General features: G+C 44.5%; 1 protein-coding gene across 4 annotated transcripts in view; it reads left to right on the top strand.

Annotated features, from left to right (window-relative positions):
- The window catches only part of LOC112438160 (small ribosomal subunit protein eS17-like), a 73,815-nt gene that overhangs the window by 43,133 nt on the left and 10,158 nt on the right, over positions 1 to 20,524 (top strand). The window lies entirely within an intron of this gene.

The following is a 20,524-nucleotide window of genomic DNA, read 5'->3' on the forward strand; positions in this document are numbered from 1 at the left end:
TCAGATCCCTTAATGCTTCTATCTAGGTACTGTGATGTTGGGCACGTATGTATTTATAATTGCTGTATCTTCCTATTGAGTTGATACTGTTGTCATTGTATAACGACCTACTTTGTCACTTGTGACAGTTTGTTTTTTAGATGGAGTCACACTCTCTCACCCAGGCTGGAGTGCAGTGGCATGATCTCAGCTCACTGCAACCTCTGTCTCCGGGGTTCAAGTGATTCTCCTGCCTCAGCCTCCCGAGTAGCTGGGATTATAGGTGCCTGCCACCATGCCCGGCCAAATTTTGTATTTTTAGTAGAGATGGGGTTTCACCATCTTGGCCAGGCTGGCACAAACTCCTGACCTGAGGCGATCCTCCTACCTCAGTGTCTCAAAGTGCTGGGATTACAGGCGTGAGCCGCTTGTGACAGTTTTTGACTTAAAAGTCTATTGTGTCTAATATCAGTTCCCACAGTTGCTCTCTTTTGGCTACCATTTGCATGGGTCTTTTTCCATCTCCTCAATTTTAACCTGTATGCTCTTATATCTAAAATGAAACTCTTGTAGATAGCACTCAGTTGAATCGTTTTGTTTTTTTAAGTCCATTCAGCCACTATATGTCTTTTGATTGGTGAGTTTAATTCATTTACATTTAAAAGTAATTATTGATAGGTAAGGACTTACTGCTGTCATTTTCTTGTTTTCCATTTTGTAGATTCTTTGTTTCTTCTCTCTTTCTTTGTGATTTGATGATTTTTTTTTGGTAGTGATATGCTTTGATTATTTTCTCTCAATATTTTGTGTATCTATTGTAGGTTTTTTGTGTTTACCCTGAAGCTTGCATAAAATATAGTTATAACAGTTTATTTTAAAGCTGACAAGATTTTTTTTTTTTTGAGCTGGAGTCTTGCTCTGTCGCCCAGGCTGGAGTGCAGTGGCATGATCTCGGCTCACTGCAACGTCTGCTTCCTGGGTTCAAGCAATTCTCCTGCCTCAGCCTCCCGAGTGGCTGGGATTACATGCGACTGCCACCACGCCCAGCTAATTTTTGTATTTTTAGTAGAGACAGGGTTTCACCATGTTGGCCAGGCTGGTCTCGAACTCCTGACCTCAAGTGATCTGCCTGCCTCAGCCTCCCAAAGTGCTGGGATTACAGGCATGAGCCACTGTGCCCGGCCGACAAAGTTATTTTTATTCCCTTTTTAATTTTTATACTAGGGTTAGAAATAATTTATACATCACCATTACTTTATTATGTTATTATGTTTTTGACCATATATTTACCTTTACTAGCAAGTTTTGTACTTTCATATGCTTTCATGTTGCTGTTTAGCATCTTTTCATTTCAACTTGAAAAACTTTATTTAGCACTTCCTATAAGGCAAGTCTAGTGGTGATTAACCCTCTCAGTTTTTGTTTGTCTTTCCTTCATTTTTATAGGACAGTTTTGCTGGGTATGGTATTCTTGGTTGGTAGGTTTTTTTTTTCCCCAGAACCTTTTATTTTTGTTGTTGTTGTTTTGAGACAGGGTCTTACTCTGTTGCCTAGGCTGCAGTGCAGTTATGTGATCATGGCTCACTGAAACCTTGATGAAGCCTTGACTTCCTGGGCTCAGGTGATTTTCCCACCTCAGCCTCCTCAACATCTGGGACTACCGGCATGCACCACCACACCCAGCTAATTTTTGTATGTAGATATGGGGTCTCACTATGTTTCCCAGGCTGATTTTGAACTCCTAGTTTCAAGCAGTCCTCCCATCTTGGCCTCTTAAAGTGCTGGGACTACAGATGTGAGCCACTGCACCCAGCCAGCACTTTGACTATATTATCTCACTCTATTATGGCCTGCAAGGTTTATGCTGAGACATACTGACAGTCTCACGGGGATTTCTTTTTATGTGAAGAGTCACATTTCTCTTGCTGCTTTCAAAATTACCTCTTTGTCTTTGAGTTTTGACAATTCAATTATAATGTATCTTGATGTAGAACTCTTTAGGTTTAACTTATTTGGAGAATTTGGGCTTCATAAATCTGGATGTCAATTTTCCCCAGATTTGGGATTTTTTTCAGTAATCATTTCTTTAAATAAGCTTTTATGCTTATTTCTCTTCTCTTTTTGGAGGTGCCATAATGCACCTCCAAATGTGTATTGGTTCCCTTGATGTTATCCCACAAGTCTCACAGGGTTTCTTTACTCATTTTCATTCCTTTTTTTTTTGTTCCTTTGGATAATTTCAAATGACCTGTCTCCAAGTTTGCTGATTCTTTCTTTTGTCTGATTGAGTCTGCTGTTGCTGCTCTCTATTGGATTTTTCAATTCATTCATTGTATTCTTTTTTTTTTTTTTTTTTTTTTTTTGAGACAGGGTCTCACTCTGTTGCCGAGGCTGGGACTGCAGTGGTGTGATCACTCCAGCCTCGACCTGCTGGGTTCAAGTGATCCTCCCACCTCAGCCTCCCAAGTAGCTGGGACTACAGGTGTGTGCCACCACACTCAGCTAATTTAAAAAATTTTGGGGGCCAGGCACAGTGGCTCACGCCTATAATTCTAGCACTTTGGGAGGCCGAGGCGGGCAGATCACCTGAGGTCAGGAGTTTGAGATCAGCCTGACCAACATGGAGAAACCTGGTCTCTACTAAAAATACAAAATTAGCCGAGCCTGGTGGTGCACACCTGTAATCTCAGCTACTCAGGAGGCTGAGGCAGGAGAATTGCTTGAACCCGGGGTGGGGGGCGGAGGCTGCAGTGAGCTGAGTTTGTGGCATTGCACTCCAGCCTGGGCAACAAGAGCACAACTCCGTCTCAAAAAAATTTGTGTGTGTGTGTGTGTGTGTAGATGAGGTTTCACTATGTTGCCCAGGCTGATCTCAAACTCCTGAGCTCAAGTGATCTTCCTGCCTTGGCCCCCCACAGTGCTGTGATTACAGGCATGAGCCACTGTGCCTGGCCCATTTTTAAATAAAATTTAATAACAAAGAAAATCTTCATTAAAAAGTGCTGAGTAACAAAAACAGGCTATGAAACTATATGTACACACTTTGATCCCCAAATATGTATACTTGGTGTGTGTGTATGTACAAACAATAACACACGTAAAAGCTGTGAGGAAAATTATTAGTAGTGTTTACCTGGATGCTAGATGACTTAAAAATACTTTTCAATAATATTCATACTCCACACATGGAAACACTCAGAATAGTTTGAAATAAGTCAACATAGAAAAAGCAGAGATGAGGCCGGGCACAGTGGCTCACGCCTGTAATCCCAGCACTTTAGGAGGCTGAGGTGGGCAGATCACCTGAGGTTGGGAGCTCGAGACCAGCCTGGCTAACATAGTTAAACCCCATCTCTACTAAAAATACAAAATTAACTGGATGTGGTGGTGCTCATCTGTAATCCCAGCTACTTGGAAGGCTAGGGCAGGAGAACTGCTTGAACTCAGGAGGCGGAGGTTGCAGTGAGCCGAGATCCCACCATTGCATTCCAGCCTGGGCGACAGAGTGAGACTATGTCTCAAAAAAAAAAAAAAGAAAAAGAAAAAGCAGAGATGAGATATAAAGTTAGAACAGGGAATTTTGACATTTTGGGTTTCTGGGTCCAGTCACATGTAAATTCACCCCCATCACACTTTTGCACAATTTTGTTGAATATATAAATATGTTACCCACACTTGGCTTTTTGTTTTATCCTTATGTAGGTTTAAACTGAGTTTCTGTCACTTGAATTAAATTTGTGTAATCTTGAGCCATCAAATTTGTGGTAATTTGTTACGGCAGCATAGAAAACTAATACACCTCCCCGCCCTCCAGTTTCCCCTCACTTCCTTCTTGGAGCAGCTGGATGTTCAAGATGATGCTTTTGCATCTGTGAATCATGATGTGGACTGTGATTGAGACCTGGTCTACTCTTTAGGACTATACACAACACTAGAACAATTAAAAAATGGAAAAAATGAACCAGATCTTTTGGTTACATCATTTTGGATTGCATGATGCACATAATTCAGGTAAATTTTTTCATCAAGTAGAATGAGTTTTTTTTTTTTAATGAAGCAGCTAAATTAATACTGAATTGACAAAAGTTCACTATTTTTATGCAATTCAATTTTTTTACTTTCAATATGATTGTTTCTAAATGTAATTTATTTGTTTTTCATCAGATGAGTCACATTTACACTCACTTAAAAATTTTATCCTTACTGGAATTGCTTATTTTTACCCTGAATGTAGTGATTGCTTCTGTTTCACGCCAGGTGTTCTGTGGATGGAATCTGAGGCCAGCTAGCTCAAAAACCAGCCTCAAAAATCCTGTGGTCCCAACTGTTGGTGGGGAGTGGCTGGGGCTAAGGTGGGAGGATCACTTGAGCCCAGGAGGTGGAGGTTGTAGTAAGCCAAGATTGTGCCACTGCGCTCAGCCTGGGTGACAGAGCAAGACCCAGTCTCAAAAAAAAAAAAAAAAAAAAAGAAGTAGGGGTGCAAAATGAACAAGAAAAACATAGTCCTGGCCAGACGTAGTGGCTCACGCCTATAATCCCAGCACTTTGGGAGGCCACGGCAGGTGGATCACCTGAGGTCAGGAGTTCAAGACCAGCCTGGTCAACATGGTGAAACCCCGTCCCTACTAAAAATACAAAAATTAGCCAGGCATGGTGACGGGCACCTGTAATCTCAGCTACTTGGGAGGCTGAGGCAGGAGAATTGCTGGAACCTGGGAGGCGGAGGTTTCAGTGAGCTGAGATTGTGCCATTGCACTCCAGCCCGGGCCGACAACAGCAAAACTCCATCTCAAACAAACAAACAAACTATAATCCCTGCCTCTCAGGAGCTTAAAAACCCAAGCATGTACTTAATGGTCATGGGTTTTTTTTTGAGATGGAGTCTCGTTCTGTCACCCAGGCTGGAGTGCAATGGTGTGGTCTCGGCTCACTGCAACCTCTGCCTCCCTGGTTCAAGTGATTCTCCTGCCTCAGCCTCCCGAGTAGCTGGGATTACAGGCGCCCACCACCATGCCTGGCTAATTTTTGTATTTTTAGTAGAGACAGGGTTTCACTATGTTGGCCAGGCTGGTCTCGAACTGCAGACCTTGTGATCCGCCGGCCTCGGCCTCCCAAAGTGCTGGGATTACAGGTGTGAGCCACTGTGCCCGGCCATGGGGGGTTTTCCTTCGAGGATGAGAAAAATGTTTTAGATGGAGATGGCAGTTTCACAGCACTGTGAGTGTGCTAAGTGCCACTGTTCACTTTACAATGGTTAGTTTTATGTTATGTGCATTTCACCTCTTTTTCTTTTTTGAGACAGAGTTTTGTTGTGTCACCCAGGCTGGAGAGCAGTATCATGATCTTGGTTCATTGCAACCTCTGCCTTCCAGGTTCAAGTGATCCTTCTGCCTCAGCCTCCTGAGTAGCTGGGACTCATCTCATTTTTATAAACAAATAAATAAAACATGCACACAGCACTGGACCAGGAGATGACCAAAATTAAATTCCCCACCCAGATAACTTCTTCCCAACCTGTTGACTGGTCCTAAGTTTCATGGGCTTCATTCATTGTTCAATGTGTCATTTAAAAAGGATTAAAAAGTGAATTTATTTCACCATCAAAAGAATACTCTCCCATCTAATGGCTAAGCCTGATAATTCTGCATTGAGAAACTCATTCATTCATTCATTCATTTATTCAGAATATCCACTCTGCCAGGCACTGGGGTTGCAGACTTGAGTACAACACCATCTCTGCTTCAGAGGCCCTCTCGGTCAATCAGGGAAAGTTTACATATGACATGCACACATGGTTCCCTGTGCAGGAATGCTTCCCTCTTACCTTTTACTAGGCAAACTCTTGCAATCCTTTAATCTCAGCTTGAGAGCTTGAGTGTCTTCCGAGATACTTCCTAACCTGCACTACACCCCTAACCTAGATAGCTCAAAGATCCCTGCTCTCATCCTTCCTAAACTTTTCCTAATTTTCAATTTACATGTATTTGTATAACTATACTTTTAATATCTATGCTCCCCACTAAATTATAAGCTTCATGAGGACAGTGCCAGGCTATCTTAGCCATCACTGTGCCTAACACTGGGCTAGCACATAATAGATGCTCAATAAATATTAGCTGTGTGAATAAATGAATTAAAATAATGAACATAAACCACTATAATGTGATAAATGCTGTGATAGTGAGGCAAGGTGAGGCAGAACATGCCTAACTTGTCTAACACGTCTTGCTGAGGTAGGTAGAGAGAGAGGCAAAAGAGACAACCAGTAAGAGAGAATATTTGCACTGAGTCTTAAGGGGTAAGTAGGAGTTTCTGAGTCAACACAGTTGGGAAAAGGTATGAAGATGTCAGAACATGTGGTTTATGTATTCAGAGAACTGGAAGTGCTTGTGGTCTGCATGGCTGGGCAGAACAGCAGGAGATAAGGCCAGAGATGTGGGTAGAAACTGAACCACCAGGGAGGTTGGCCAGTTTGCTAAGCATACTGGAATTCATCCCATCGAACACTGAGGAGTGAGCCAGAAAAGCAAAGGTTTCTAACCTAAGACTCATGGATGGACCCCCTCAGAGGGGGTTTCAGACATTCATTTATCCCTAAAACTCTATGCACAATTGTCATATTTGTGTTTTCTTGCAAAGAGGGCCCATGGTTTCTATTAGATTCTCAGAAAGATCAGTGACCCCAAAATAGGTTAAGAACAACCACCAGCCAGGCACAGTGGCTCACGCCTGTAATCCCAGAACTTTGGGAGGCAGAGGTGGGCAGATCGTTTGAGCTCAGGAATTCAAGACCAGCCTGGGCAACATAGTGAAACCCACCTCTACAAAAAATACAAAAATGAGCCATGTGTGGTGGCACACACCTGTAGTCCTAGCTACTCAGGAGGCTGAGGTGGGAGGACCATTTGAGCCCAGGAGGTAGAGGCTGCAGTGAGCCGTGATCATGCCACCACCACCCTCCTTGGGCATCTTAATCAGAAAATCCCACCCCCACCCCAATCTGTGACTTTCATAGTACTCATAACAAAATATAAATGTATTGTTTATTTATTTGCTTACTTGTTTATTGTCTGTCCTCTCCACTATAAGACAAGCTCTGTGAGGTCTAGGACTTTTTCTTATTCACTGCTCTATTTCCAGTGCCTAGCACACATGGCGTGGAACTTATAGCAGCTCAATAAATCCTTGCTGACAATAAATCTTATTGTAGGTATTTTTTTCATTGTGGTAAAATACATATAACATAAAATTTACCTTCATAACCATCAAGTATCCACTTCAGTGGCATTAAATACATTCATACTGTTGTGCTACCATCTCCACCACCCATCCACAGAACTCCCTTCATCTCACAAAATGGAAACTCTGTACTGTTTAAACAATACATATTAAAACAATAACTCCCCAATCTCCCACCCCTGCCCTACCCCAGTTGCCCCTGGTAACCACCATTCTACTTTCTGTCTCTATGAATCTGACTAACTCTAGGTACCTATTATAAATGGAATCACATAGTATTTGTTCTTTCATCACTGGCTTATTTCACTTTGCATAATGTCCTCAAGGTTCGTCCATTTTTTTTGTTTTTTTTTTGTTTTTTTTTTTTTTGAGATGGAGTCTCACTCTGTCGCCCAGGCTGGAGGGCAGTGGCGCGGTCTTGGCTCACTGCAAGCTCTGCCTCTCGGGTTCACGCCATTCTCCTGCCTCAGCCTCTTGAGTAGCTGGGACTACAGGCACCTGCCACCACGCCCAGCTAATATTTTGTATTTTTAGTACAGACGGGGTTTCAACGTGTTAGCCAGGATGGTCTCGATCTCCTGACTTCGTGATCCGCCCGCCTCTGCCTCCCAAAGTGCTGGGATTACAGGCATAAGCCACTGCGTCCAGCATCCATGTTAAAGCATGTGTCCAAATTTCCTTCCTTTTTAAGGCTGAATAATATTCCACTGTATGTATATACCACATTTTGCTTATCTATTCACCTGTTGATGGGCAGTTGGGTTGCTTTCACCTTTTGGCTATTGTGAATAATGCTGCTATGAACATGGGTGCATAGGGATTTTTAGTCCTTTTTGAAAGCAAGGTAATCACAGAATTGGTGGGTGGATGGACAGATACATGGTTACATGGATGGATGATAAATGAATGGATGGGTAGGTAGATGGATGGATGGATGGATGGGTAGATGAGTAATAGATGGATAGATAAATGAAAGCACTCCGAACCAAGAATTAGGAGAGCTGTTTCCTGTCCTGGATGTGATACTTTTCACATGTATGACACACCAGGCATCAGAGATACTGTGAGGTAACAGTGATCCCATTGTAACAATGGCAGTAGTAGTGAGTTAAAAGGAGTTTCAAAATATTTATAAAGATGAGTAACTCTGTGATAATTCATGATAAAAGTTGGCATGTGTCAGTAAAAGGATTGTGTACTAGAACTTAAGGTATTGCTGACTAAGGAGAATGGGGTTTCCCTGTGTGATAACCCTGGGAAAGAAGAGAGTGACTCATGTTGGGTAAAACCACATTGAGTACCAAATATAGAACAACTGGAACATTAGTCAAAAGAACATAAACAGTATCAATGAAAATTCAGGAGCTTGCACCACAGAGGATACTGGCAGTGAATGAGTACAAATGCCAAAGAAGCTTGTATAAATGAAGAGTGCAGAGAGAGGAGATCTTGAGGATATTGAGCTCTGTGCTGAACTGGCCCACAGGATTTGCTCAAACATAGTCTCACCATCCATGGCAACTATAAGAACCAATCTCAACAGAAAAAGGAAAGAAAACATAAAGCTTATATCGAAGGAAATACAAATGGCACACAAACATATTGAAATATACCAAATCTCTCTCTAATAAGACAAATGCAATCAAAACTACAGTGAGATACTATTTTTTACTTACTAGACTGGAAAATATCATAAACAAATTGATGACACATTACGTTGTGAGAGGAAACATGTACTCTCACACATTCACTGTGGGGAGCATCAATTGGTACCACTTGTAACAGTAATTTGAGAACATCTATCAAAATTATATCAAGAGAATGAGAAGATAAGGCACAAAGTGGGAGAAAATATTTGCAAAATATGTACCTGACAAATGACTATTATCCAAAATATGCAAAAAACCTCTTAAAACTTAACAATAAGAAAATTAACAACCTAATTTAAAAATGAGCAAAAATCTGAATGTCTAGACACCTCACCAAAGAAGATATATAGATGGCAAATAAACATATGGGGAGATGCTTGATGTTATGTAATTAGAGAATTACAGATTAAAACAAAAATGAGATGCCACTATACACCTATTAGAATGGCCCAAATCTAAAACTTGACAACACCAAATGTTGGCAAGGATGTAGAACAACAGGAACTCTCATTCACTGTGAGAATGCAAGATGGTACAGCTACTTTGAATAAAAGTGTGGCAGTTCCTTCCAAAGCTAAACACAGTCTTTCTATGCATACAATCCAGCAATCGTGCTCCTTAGTAAATGAGTTAAAAACTTATGTCCACACAAAAACCTGCACATAAATATTTATAGCAGCATTATTCATAATTGCCAAAACTTGAAGCAACCAAAATGCAAAATGTCCTTCAGCAGGTGAGTGGATAAATATACTATGGTATATCCATACAACAGAATATCATTCAGTGCTAAAAAGAAATGGTCTATCAAGCCACGAAAAAACATGGAAGAACCTTAAATGCATATTACTAGATGAAAAAAGCCAACTGGAAAAGGCTACATACTACATCATTCCAATTATATGGCATTCTGGAAAATACAAAACTACAGAGGTAGTAACAAGATCAGTGGTTGCTAGGGGCTAAGTGGGGAGGATGGGGTGAATAGACAGAACACAGAGGATGTTTAGGGAAGAAAAGCTACATTGTGCATGATTCTATAATGATGAATGCATGTCATTGTACGTTTGTCAAAACTCATAAAATGTACAACAGCAAGAGTGAACCCTAATCTAAACTATGGACTTTGGGTGATAACGAAGCGTAAATGTAGATTTATCAATTGTCAAAGGTACCACGCTAATGTTGGATGATAGTGGGAGAGGCAGGGCATGGGGTCGGCAGGGGTATATGGGAACTCTTTTTACTTTCCACTCAATCTTGCTCTGAACCTAAAACTGCTCTAAAAGAATAAAGTTCATTTTTAAAAAATTATACATTCACATATCCTTTGACCTAACTATTTTACTTCTAAGAATGTATGCTACAGGCTGGACATGGTGGCTCATGCCTTTAATCCCAGCAGTTTGGGAAGCCAAGGTGGGTGGATCTCCTGAGGTCAGGAGTTTGAGATCAGCCTGGCCAACATGGTGAAACCCCATCTCTACTAAAAATACAAAAATTAGCCCGCTGTGGTGGTGTGTGCCTGTAGTCCCAGCTACGTCAGAGGCTGAGGCAGGAGAATCACTTGAACCTGGGAGGTGGAGGTTGCCCTGAGCCAAGATTGCGCCACTGCATTCTAGCCTGGGTGACAAGAGCAAAACTCTATCTCAAAAAAAAAAAAAAAAAAAAAAAAGGAATTTATGCTATAGATTGGCTCATGTAAGGGCAAAATGACCTACACTCGAAGTTATTTATTATGGCACTATTTGTAATTGAAAAAGATTAGAAACAATGTAAGTATCCATCCATAAAGCACTAGTATATATTACAATATATCCATTTAATTGAATAATACTATCCAGCTATTTTTAAAAAGGAAAACGCTTGTGTATTGATATGGATTGATCTCAAAGATAGTTTGTTGGATTCAAAAAGTAAAGTGTGGCCAGGCGCAGTGGCTCACGCCTGCAATCCCAGCACTTTGGGAGGCTGAGGCGGGCCAATCACCTGAGGACAGGAGTTCGAGACCAGCCTAGCTAATATGGCGAAACCCCATCTCTACTAAAAATACAAAAATTAGCCAGGCGTGGCAGTATGCACCTGTAGTCCCAGCTACTTGGGAGGCTGAGGCAGGAGAATCGCTTGAACCCAGGAGGCAGAGGTTGCAGTGAGCTGAGATTGCGCCACTGCACTCCGGCCTGGGTGACAGAGCATGACTCCATCAAAAAAAAAAAAAAAAAAAAGTTAAGTGTGCAAAGCAACATATAGTATGCTAACATTAGTATAGAACATGAGGAGGTAGAGGAAGAATATAGGTACATATTTGCTTATATGTACGTTTAAAAATCTCTTGAATACATAAGAAATTGACAAAATTGATTGCTTTCAGGGAAAAAATTTGGATGACTGAGAGGCTTTCTCTCTCTCTATGCCTATGTACCTTATGAACCATGTGAATGTATTATTTACTGCATCAATAGATGGTAGGAGGAACGGAGGGGAAAAATGATAAAAAGGAAAAGAAGAAGAACGAACACGACTCTAGGATCACTGGCTATCCAAGCAGTAAGGGACCTTAGCAATCTTCTAGCTTGACTCCATAATACATTCACTGACTCCACAAATACATCTTGAGTGACTCATATATGCCTGACACTTCCAGGTGCTAGAGATAGCAAGATGCAAATGTATAGGGGTAAACAATCTAATGGAGAAAGACCTTACAGTTTATCAGTAAGAAACTGAAGCCCAGAGAAAGAACAGGCCTTGGCCAAGATAACCAGAGACTTGGTGGGAGAGCTAGGGCTGAAACCCAGGTCTGCAGTCTGTTTGGTTTTATTACCTATTCTGGGCTTAAAGTACAGCAAAGGAAATGGACTTCATAATGCAGTCAATGTTTATGAGCATAATGATAACTGAACCACAAAACTGGCTTTCCTCTCCTACATCTACTTTCTAATCATCATAGTCACAGCCAATGGAAAGACCTTTCAGTACTAATTAACACTATTTCATCCTCTACCTACGGAAACTATTATGTAGGAGTCATTATAAATAAATACGCATGCACACACACCTTTCTGAATGATGGTTCATCTGTCCCTGCTGAGACACGAAAAATGGTAAGACAAAGCATTAAGGCAGATACTCAGAGAATGATCTTCTGTTTGGGAATAGGGAAAAGAACCGAATCCACTGTCAACTGTCCCTGATCCCTGGGATTTTCTAAGGGTCTTAGTCAAATTCCTCAACAGGGTTTTTCCAAGTTTGGGAAATCTTACCAGGAAGTAAGAAAAGAGGGGTGTCATTCTCATTATCTTGAATGACAAAGAGCAACAATCAACAGCCTGGGGTGTAGCCTAATGTATCCAATTAACTTTGATTTCAGTATTATATAACACACATGAAAATGGAACCATATACACACAAACACATATATAAACACTCCTATAAATATATGCCCACTTAGACACGTACACAATTATCAACTCCAAAACACAGAATAAAAGTCTGAGATGAAAAGCCATCAGTTCTAAAGCCATGATTATCCAAATATGAAATTGTAAAATCTCTGTCTTTGGAGTGATTCTATTATTGGAAAAGGGGCTGCCGATTGAACTGCAGCTTCAGTTTGGCTCTGATGGGTAGGGGTAAAGAGGAATAGATCCTTACTGAGATATCAGTTGCTGATGGGAGAGAGAAGATGATTCAGGGTTGTGCTTGAAAAGAGCAAAGAAGTCAAACTGAGATTTTTTTATATGGGCTTAGGCTGTGAGTCCCAGCACAGGGCCTTTTTTTTCCCCCTTTTTCTTAGAGATAGGGTATGGCTCTGTCACCCAGGCTGGAGTGCAGTGGCAGAATCATAGCTCACTGCAGGCTCAAACTCCCAGGTTCAAGTGATACTCCCACCTCAGCCCCCCAAGTAGCTAGGACTGCAGGTGTGTGCCACCATGCCCACCTAATTTTTTTATTTTTTACTTTTTGTAGAGACGGTCTTGCTATGTTGCCCAGTCTGGTCTTGAACTCATGGCCTCAAGCAATCCTCCTGCCCTGGCCTCCCAAAGTGCTGGGATTACAGGCATGAGCCACTGTGCTCAGCCAAGCCTCATTTTTAATGGAAGACCACTTGCAAGGCCCATTTTCTGTGCTTTCCAAGCAGAAGTCATCCTGGGTCTCAGTTTAATCTCTTGTTTTGACTCATCCTGAGTCACTCACTGCTTGCTTCCCACTCCTAGTCCTTGAGAAAGCACCTGGTCTGCAATGGCTTCCTTCAGTGCAAAGTATACTCCAAAGTCATTGTTCCATGTGAAAAGGGTATGGGTTCTATGGGGCAAAGGCCTCTTTATACTGCAACTGTTATTAACCTTGTGATTACCCCCATACATGCCTGATATGGGAGAACTGCTTGTACTTCTTCAGCATAGGTAGCTGCTGGTGAGGGTCCTTGAGGGCCAGTTCCTTTAATATCTGAGTCAGGCATACATCAGGTTTTGGATTTCCACGACCTCCAAGAATAACAGACTCTTTGCACTTAAAAGGGTTAAGAGCATTCAACCAATCCCCTCATTCTGCAGTGAGGAAACTGAGACCCAAGGAGTAAGAGTGACTTGTCCACGTTTATGCCCTGGTCTCTGAGTTCCTAATCCAATGCTCTGCCATCTCTAAAAACATTGTTCATCACGCCTGTAATCCTAGCACTTTGGGAGGCCGAGCTGGGCAGATCACTTGAGCCCAGGAGTTCGAGACCAGCCTGGGCAACATAGTGAGACCTCATCTCTATTTTATCAAAAATAAAAATAAAATGAAACATTGTTAAAAAAAAAAAACTCCTACAATTTCTTCTAAGTCTTAACCTACATCTACCCTATGACTCAGCCTTTCCACTCCTAAGTATTTACTCAGGAAAAATGAAAACATATATCCACAAAAGACGTGTACACCAGTGTTCATAGCAGTTTTATTCCAAGTAGCCAGAAACTAGATACAGCCCAAATGTTCATTAGCAGGTGAGTGGACAAACAAAATGTAGTGTATCAACTCATTGGAATACTACTCATCAATTAAAAAACAGAACAAGCTACTGATGCATACAATGTGGATGAATCTCGTAGATACTGAATTGAGAAAATAAGTCAAACATAAAAGAGTACACACTGTATTATTCCATTTATATGCAGCTCTATAACAGGCAAAACAAATTAGTCTATGGTGATAGAAAACAGAGTAGTTGTGGGAGGCAGGAGAGGGATGATTGGCTGCAAAGGGGTATGAGAGAACTTTCTAGTATTCTGTCAATGTCCTACATCTTGATTGAGATGGTGGTTATGTGGGTATATTTGTCAAAACTCACCAGACTGGGTGTGGTGGTTCATGCCTGTAATCCCAGTACTGTGGAACATTGAGGCAGGTGGATCACCTGAGCTCAGGAGTTCAAGACCAGCCTGGGCAGCATGGAGAAACCCCAGCTCTACAAAAAAATTAAAAAAAGTAGCCAGGCATGGTGGTGTGTGCCTTTGGTCCCAGCTATTTGGGAAGCTGAGGTGGGAGAATCGATTGAGCCTGGGAGACCAAGGCTGCAGTGAGCCAAGATCACGCCACTGCACTCCAACCTGGGTGACAGAGGGAGACCCTGTCTCAAACAACAACAACAAAACCCACAAAACTATACATTGAGGAAAACATTCTTGTATATTGATAACTGCCTCATTTTTTTTCCAGTGGCCACTAGTATTCCATGGTATATATGTGCAATAGTTGATTGTGACATTTACCTACATATGGGCATTCAGGTTGTCTCCAGGTATTTTGTTTTGTTTTGTTTTGTTTTGAGACAGAGTCTCCCTCTGTTGCCCAGGCTGGAGTGCAGTGGCATGAGCAAGGCTCACTGCAGCCTGGACCTCCTGGGCTCAAATGATCCTCTCACCTCTGCCTCCCCAGTAGCTGAGACTACAGGCACATGCCACCAGGCCCAGCTAATTTTTAAATTTTTGGTAGAGATGAGTCTATGTTGCCTATGTCTATGTTGCCCAGTCTGGTCTCAAACTCCTCGGCTCAGGCGATCCACTAACTCGGCCTCCCCAGGTGTTCTTTGAGAAGAATGACAACTCTGTTGGTGAAAATACATGTGAACTAAATTGCAGTGAACTGAACTGAACCAAACCAAAACGTGGACAGTATCAGGTTGGCAAATATTTAAAATAATTCTTTAAAAATCACACAAAAAGATGCTAGCATCACTAATCATTAGGGAAATGTGAATCATAACCACAATTAGATACCTTTTTACACCCACTAGGATGGCTATTTAAAAAAAAAAAAACCCACAGAAAACAACAAGTGTTAGTGAGCATGTGGAAAAGTTAGAACTCTTGTATGCTGCTGGTGAGATTGTAAAATGGTGCAACCACTCTGGAAAACAGTATGGCAGTTCCTTGAAAAATTAAAAATAGAACTACTACAGTATGCAGCAATTCTACTTCTGGGTATATATACTCAAAAGAATTGGAAGCAGGAACTCAAAACAGATGTTTGTATACCCATGTTCAAGATAGCATTATTCACAATAGCCAAGAGGTGGAAATAATCCAAATGTCCATTGACAGGTGAACGGCTAAACAAATGTGGTATATACATACAATAGAATATTAGCCTTAAAAAGGAAGGAAATTCAGATACTACAACATGGATGAACCTTAAGGATATTAGGCCCAGTGAAATAAGACAGACACAAAAAGACATTTTTTTTTTTTTTTTGAGATGGAATCTCACTCTGTTGCCAGGCTGGAGTGCAGTGGCAAGGTCTTGGCTCACTGCAACCTCCACTTCCCGGGTTCAAGTGATTCTCCTGCCTCAGCCTCCCGAGTAGCTGGGATTACAGGCACCCACCACCACACCCAGCTAATTTTTTGTATTTTTAGTGGAGATGTGGTTTCAGCATGTTGGCCAGGCTGGTCTCAAACTCCTGACCTCGTGATCTGCCCACCTCAGCCTCCCAAAACGCTGGGATTAAAGGCATGAGCCACTGCACCCAGCCTAAAAAAAAAAAAAGACAAATTGGTATGATTCCACTTATATAAGATACCTAGAACAGACAAATTCATAGAGACAGAAAGTCAAATAGTGGTTACCAGGGACTGAGGGGAGGGGAGAACAGAGAGTTATTGCTTAATGGGTACAGAGTCTCAATTTAGAATGATGGAAAAGTTCTGTAGATAGATACTGATGATGATTGCACAACAATGTGAATGTACTTAATACCACTGAATTTTAAAATGGTTAGAATAGTAAATTTTATCTTATATATCTTCTACCACAATAAAAAAATTCCATCAAAATGAGTGTCATCTGGGACAGTCACCCCACAGGGCAGTTTGATGACATATATCAGTCTTAAAAATAATCAAGCCCTTTGATTAACATTCTGTATTAGGAATTTCTCATAAGAAAATAGATGAGTGTTAGAGGGACATTCATCTCAGCAATATCTACAATAATACCTCTAGCTGCCCTAAACATCCCAAAATACAGAATTTATTAAGTAAATATAAATATATCAATATGCTAGAATAATTTGTGGTCATTTAAAAATATGTTGTAGAGCTACAAAATTCAATGCACAGTGCAATCCAATTTTGCAAATATGTGATGCTTATTATTAATATATGTAATATATAGCTATATTATATTTTATATATTTGTTTCTTTGTTTTTTGAGACAGAGTCTTGCTCTGTTGCCCAGGCTGGAGTGCAATGGCACGATCTCGGCTCACAGCAACCTCTGCCTTCTGGGTTCAAGCTATTCTCATGTCTCAGCCCCCGAGTAGCTGGGATTACAGGCACCCACCACCGAGCCCGGCTAATTTTTGTATTTTTAGTAGAGAGACGGGGTTTCGCCATGTTGGTCAGGTTGGTCTCGAACTCCTGATCTCAGGTGATCCACTTGCCTCGGCCTCCCAAAGTGCTGGGATTACAGGCATGAGCCACCGTGCCCGGCCTTTTATTTTACATAGTTTAAAGTCTGAAAGAACATATATTCCAAATGTTAACAGTGACAATTTCTAAAATATGGTTTTAAGAATAGGACTTTCAGCCAGGCATGGTGGCTCACACCTGTAATCCTAGCACTTTGGGAGGCCAAGGCAGGAGAATTGTTTGAGGCCAGTTGTTCAAGACCAGCCTGGAACATAGCAAGACCCCATAAAATTTTTTTTTTTTTTTTCTTTTTTATTGATCATTCTTGGGTGTTTTTTGCAGAGGGGGATTTGGCAGGGTCACAGGACAATAGTGGAGGGAAGGTCAGCAGATAAACAAGTGAACAAAGTTCTCTGGTTTTCCTAGGCAGAGGACCCTGCGGCCTTCCGCAGTGTTTGTGTCCCTGGGTACTTGAGATTAAGGAGTGGTGATGACTCTTAACGAACATGCTGCCTTCAAGCATCTGTTTAACAAAGCACATCTTGCACCGCCCTTAATCCATTCAACCCTGAGTGGATACAGCACATGTTTCAGAGAGCACAGGGTTGGGGGTAAGGTCACAGATCAACAGGATCCCAAGGCAGAAGAATTTTTCTTAGTACAGAACAAAATGAAAAGTCTCCCATGTCTACCTCTTTCTACACAGACACAGCAACCATCCGATTTCTCAATCTTTTCCCCACCTTTCCCCCCTTTCTATTCCACAAAACCGCCATTGTCTTCATGGCCCGTTCTCAATGAGCTGTTGAGTACACCTCCCAGATGGGGTGGTGGCCGGGCAGAGGAGCTCCTCACTTCCCAGTAGGGGCGGCCGGGCAGAGGCGCCCCTCACCTCCCGGACGGGGCGGCTGGCCGGGCGGGGGGCTGACCCCCCCCACCTCCCTCCCGGACGGGGCGGCTGGCCGGGTGGGGGGCTGACCCCCCACCTCCCTCCCGGACAGGGCGGCTGGCCGGGCAGAGGGGCTCCTCACTTCCCAGTAGGGGCGGCCGGGCAGAGGCGCCCCTCACTTCCCCGACGGGGCGGCTGGCCCGGCGGGGGGCTGACCCCCCCACCTCCCTCCCGGAGGGGGCGGCTGGCCGGGCAGAGGGGCTCCTCACTTCCCGGTAGGGGCGGCCGGGCAGAGGCGCCCCTCACCTCCCGGACAGGGCGGCTGGCCGGGCGGGGGGCTGATCCCCCCACCTCCCTCCCGGACGGGGCGGCTGGCCGGGCGGGGGGCTGACCCCCCACCTCCCTCCCGGACGGGGCGGCTGGCCGGGCGGGGGGCTGACCCCCCCACCTCCCTCCCGGACGGGGCGGCTGGCCGGGCAGAGGGGCTCCTCACTTCCCAGAAGGGGCGGCCAGGCAGAGGTGCCCCTCACCTCCCGGATGGGGCGGCTGGCCAGGCGGGGGGCTGACCCCCCCACCTCCCTCCCGGACGGGGCGGCTGGCCGGGCCGGGGGCTGACCCCCCCACCTCCCTCCCAGACAGAGCGGCTGGCCGGGCAGAGGGGCTCCTCACTTCCCAGTAGGGGCGGCCGGGCAGAGGCGCCCCCCCCACCTCCTGGACAGGGCGGCTGGCCGGGCAGGGGGCTGATCCCCCCACCTCCCTCCCGGACGAGGCGGCTGGCCAGGTGGGGGGCTGATCCCCCCACCTCCCTCCCGGACGGGGCGGCTGGCCGGGCGGGGGGCTGACCCCCCCCACCTCCCTCCCGGATGGGGCGGCTGGCCGGGAGGGGGGCTGACCCCCCCACCTCCCTCCCGGAGGGGGCGGCTGGCCGGGCAGAGGGGCTCCTCACTTCCTGGTAGGGGCGGCCGGGCAGAGGTGCCCCTCACCTCCCGGACGGGGCGGCTGGCCGGGCGGGGGGCTGACCCCCCCCACCTCCCTCCCAGACGAGGAGGGAGGACGCTCCTCACTTCTCAGACGGGGTGGCTGCCGGGCGGAGGGGCTCCTCACTTCTCAGACGGGGCGGTTGCCAGGCAGAGGGTCTCCTCACTTCTCAGACAGGGCGGCCAGGCAGAGACACTCCTCACATCCCGGACGGGGCGGCAGGGCAGAGGTGCTCCCCACATCTCAGACGATGGGTGGCCGGGCAGAGACGCTCCTCACTTCCCAGATGTGATGGCGGCCGGGAAGAGGCGCTCCTCACTTCCTAGATGGGATGGCGGCCGGGCAGAGACGCTCCTCACTTTCCAGACTGGGCAGCCAGGCAGAGGGGCTCCTCACATCCCAGACGATGGGCAGTCAGGCGGAGACGCTCCTCACTTCCCAGACGGGGTGGCTGCCAGGCAGAGGCTGCAATCTCGGCACTTAGGGAGGCCAAGGCAGGCGGCTGGGAGGTGGTTGTAGCGAGCCGAGATCACGCCACTGCACTCCAGCCTGGGCGCCATTGAGCACTGAGTTAACGAGACTCCGTCTGCAATCCCGGCACCTCGGGAGGCCGAGGCTGGCGGATCACTCGCGGTTAGGAGCTGGAGACCAGCCCAGCCGACACATCGAAACCCCGTCTCCACCAAAAAAATACGAAAACCAGTCAGGTGTGGCGGCGCACGCCTGCAATCGCAGGCACTCGGCAGGCTGAGGCAGGAGAATCGGGCAGGGAGGTTGCAGTGAGCTGAGATGGCAGCAGTACCGTCCAGCTTCGGCTCGGCATCAGAGGGAGACCGTGGAAAGAGGGGAGAGGGGAGAGGGGAGAGGGGAGAGGGGAGGGGGGGAGGGGGGAGGGGAGAGGGGAGAGGGGAGAGGGAGCTCTATCTACCACACAGTCCTTCTCTGAATATCCTTTTCTTTTCTTTTCTTTTTTTTTTTTTTTTGAGACGGAGTCTCGCTCTGTCACCCAGGCTGGAGTGCAGTGGCGCGATCCCCATAAAATTTTTTAAAAGAATAAAACTTTTTTATTTTTGGCTTATCTATATTGCCTTCTTGGGTTTTTTTCCAAATAAAATAATATATTTCAGGCATAATTAGAAAAAAACAAGTGAATTTGGGCAGAACTCATATCTAACCATTCTTTATAATGCTGGATGTCAAAGAGGCTATCTGTGAAACAAGAGGTGACTCTACTGGCAAGTTTTGCTTTGGTTTGGTTTTTTTCTTTTTCTTTCTTTTTTTTTCATTCAACAAGAGGGTAACTTGACATTTGGCTTGCCAGTTCAAGGCTGCAATTTTTATAATGCATTATACAGAGATGTACACCTCCATAGTACAGGTGTAGATGGGAGATGACAGTAGCAGGTGATTTTGTATTCTGAGTTTAACGCGTTTAGCAGTATCATCTTCTTCTTTTTTTTAAAGAGAGAGATGGGGTCTCACTCTGTCACACCCAGGATGGAGTGCAGTGGCAGGATAGTAGCTCACTGCAGCCTCGAGCTCACCTGTAATCCCAGCTACTTGAGGGTTGCTCAAGTAATCCTCCCATCTCAGCCTCCTGAGTAGCTGGGATTACAGGTGTGTACACCGCTTCCAGCATTATCTTTGAAGAACCAAGAAAGGCTTTACAGAGGAAGCAACAGTAAAATGCCCATTTAATATATAAAGCCTTTCTGACATGACAGAAAGAATGCATGGGCAAAGGCAGGGGAACCTGAATGGTCCAGTTTGGATGGATATTTACTATATATTCATACAACTCAATAAACAGTTGTTGGACATCTAAGTGCCACACATGCTCCTCTAGGCACTAGAGGTACAGCAGTGAAGAAAGCAGTCCCTATTCTGATTCTAATTG

Source organism: Pan paniscus, chromosome 23, assembly GCF_029289425.2.
Source record: "Pan paniscus chromosome 23, NHGRI_mPanPan1-v2.0_pri, whole genome shotgun sequence".
In the NCBI taxonomy this organism is placed as follows: Eukaryota; Metazoa; Chordata; class Mammalia; order Primates; family Hominidae; genus Pan; species Pan paniscus.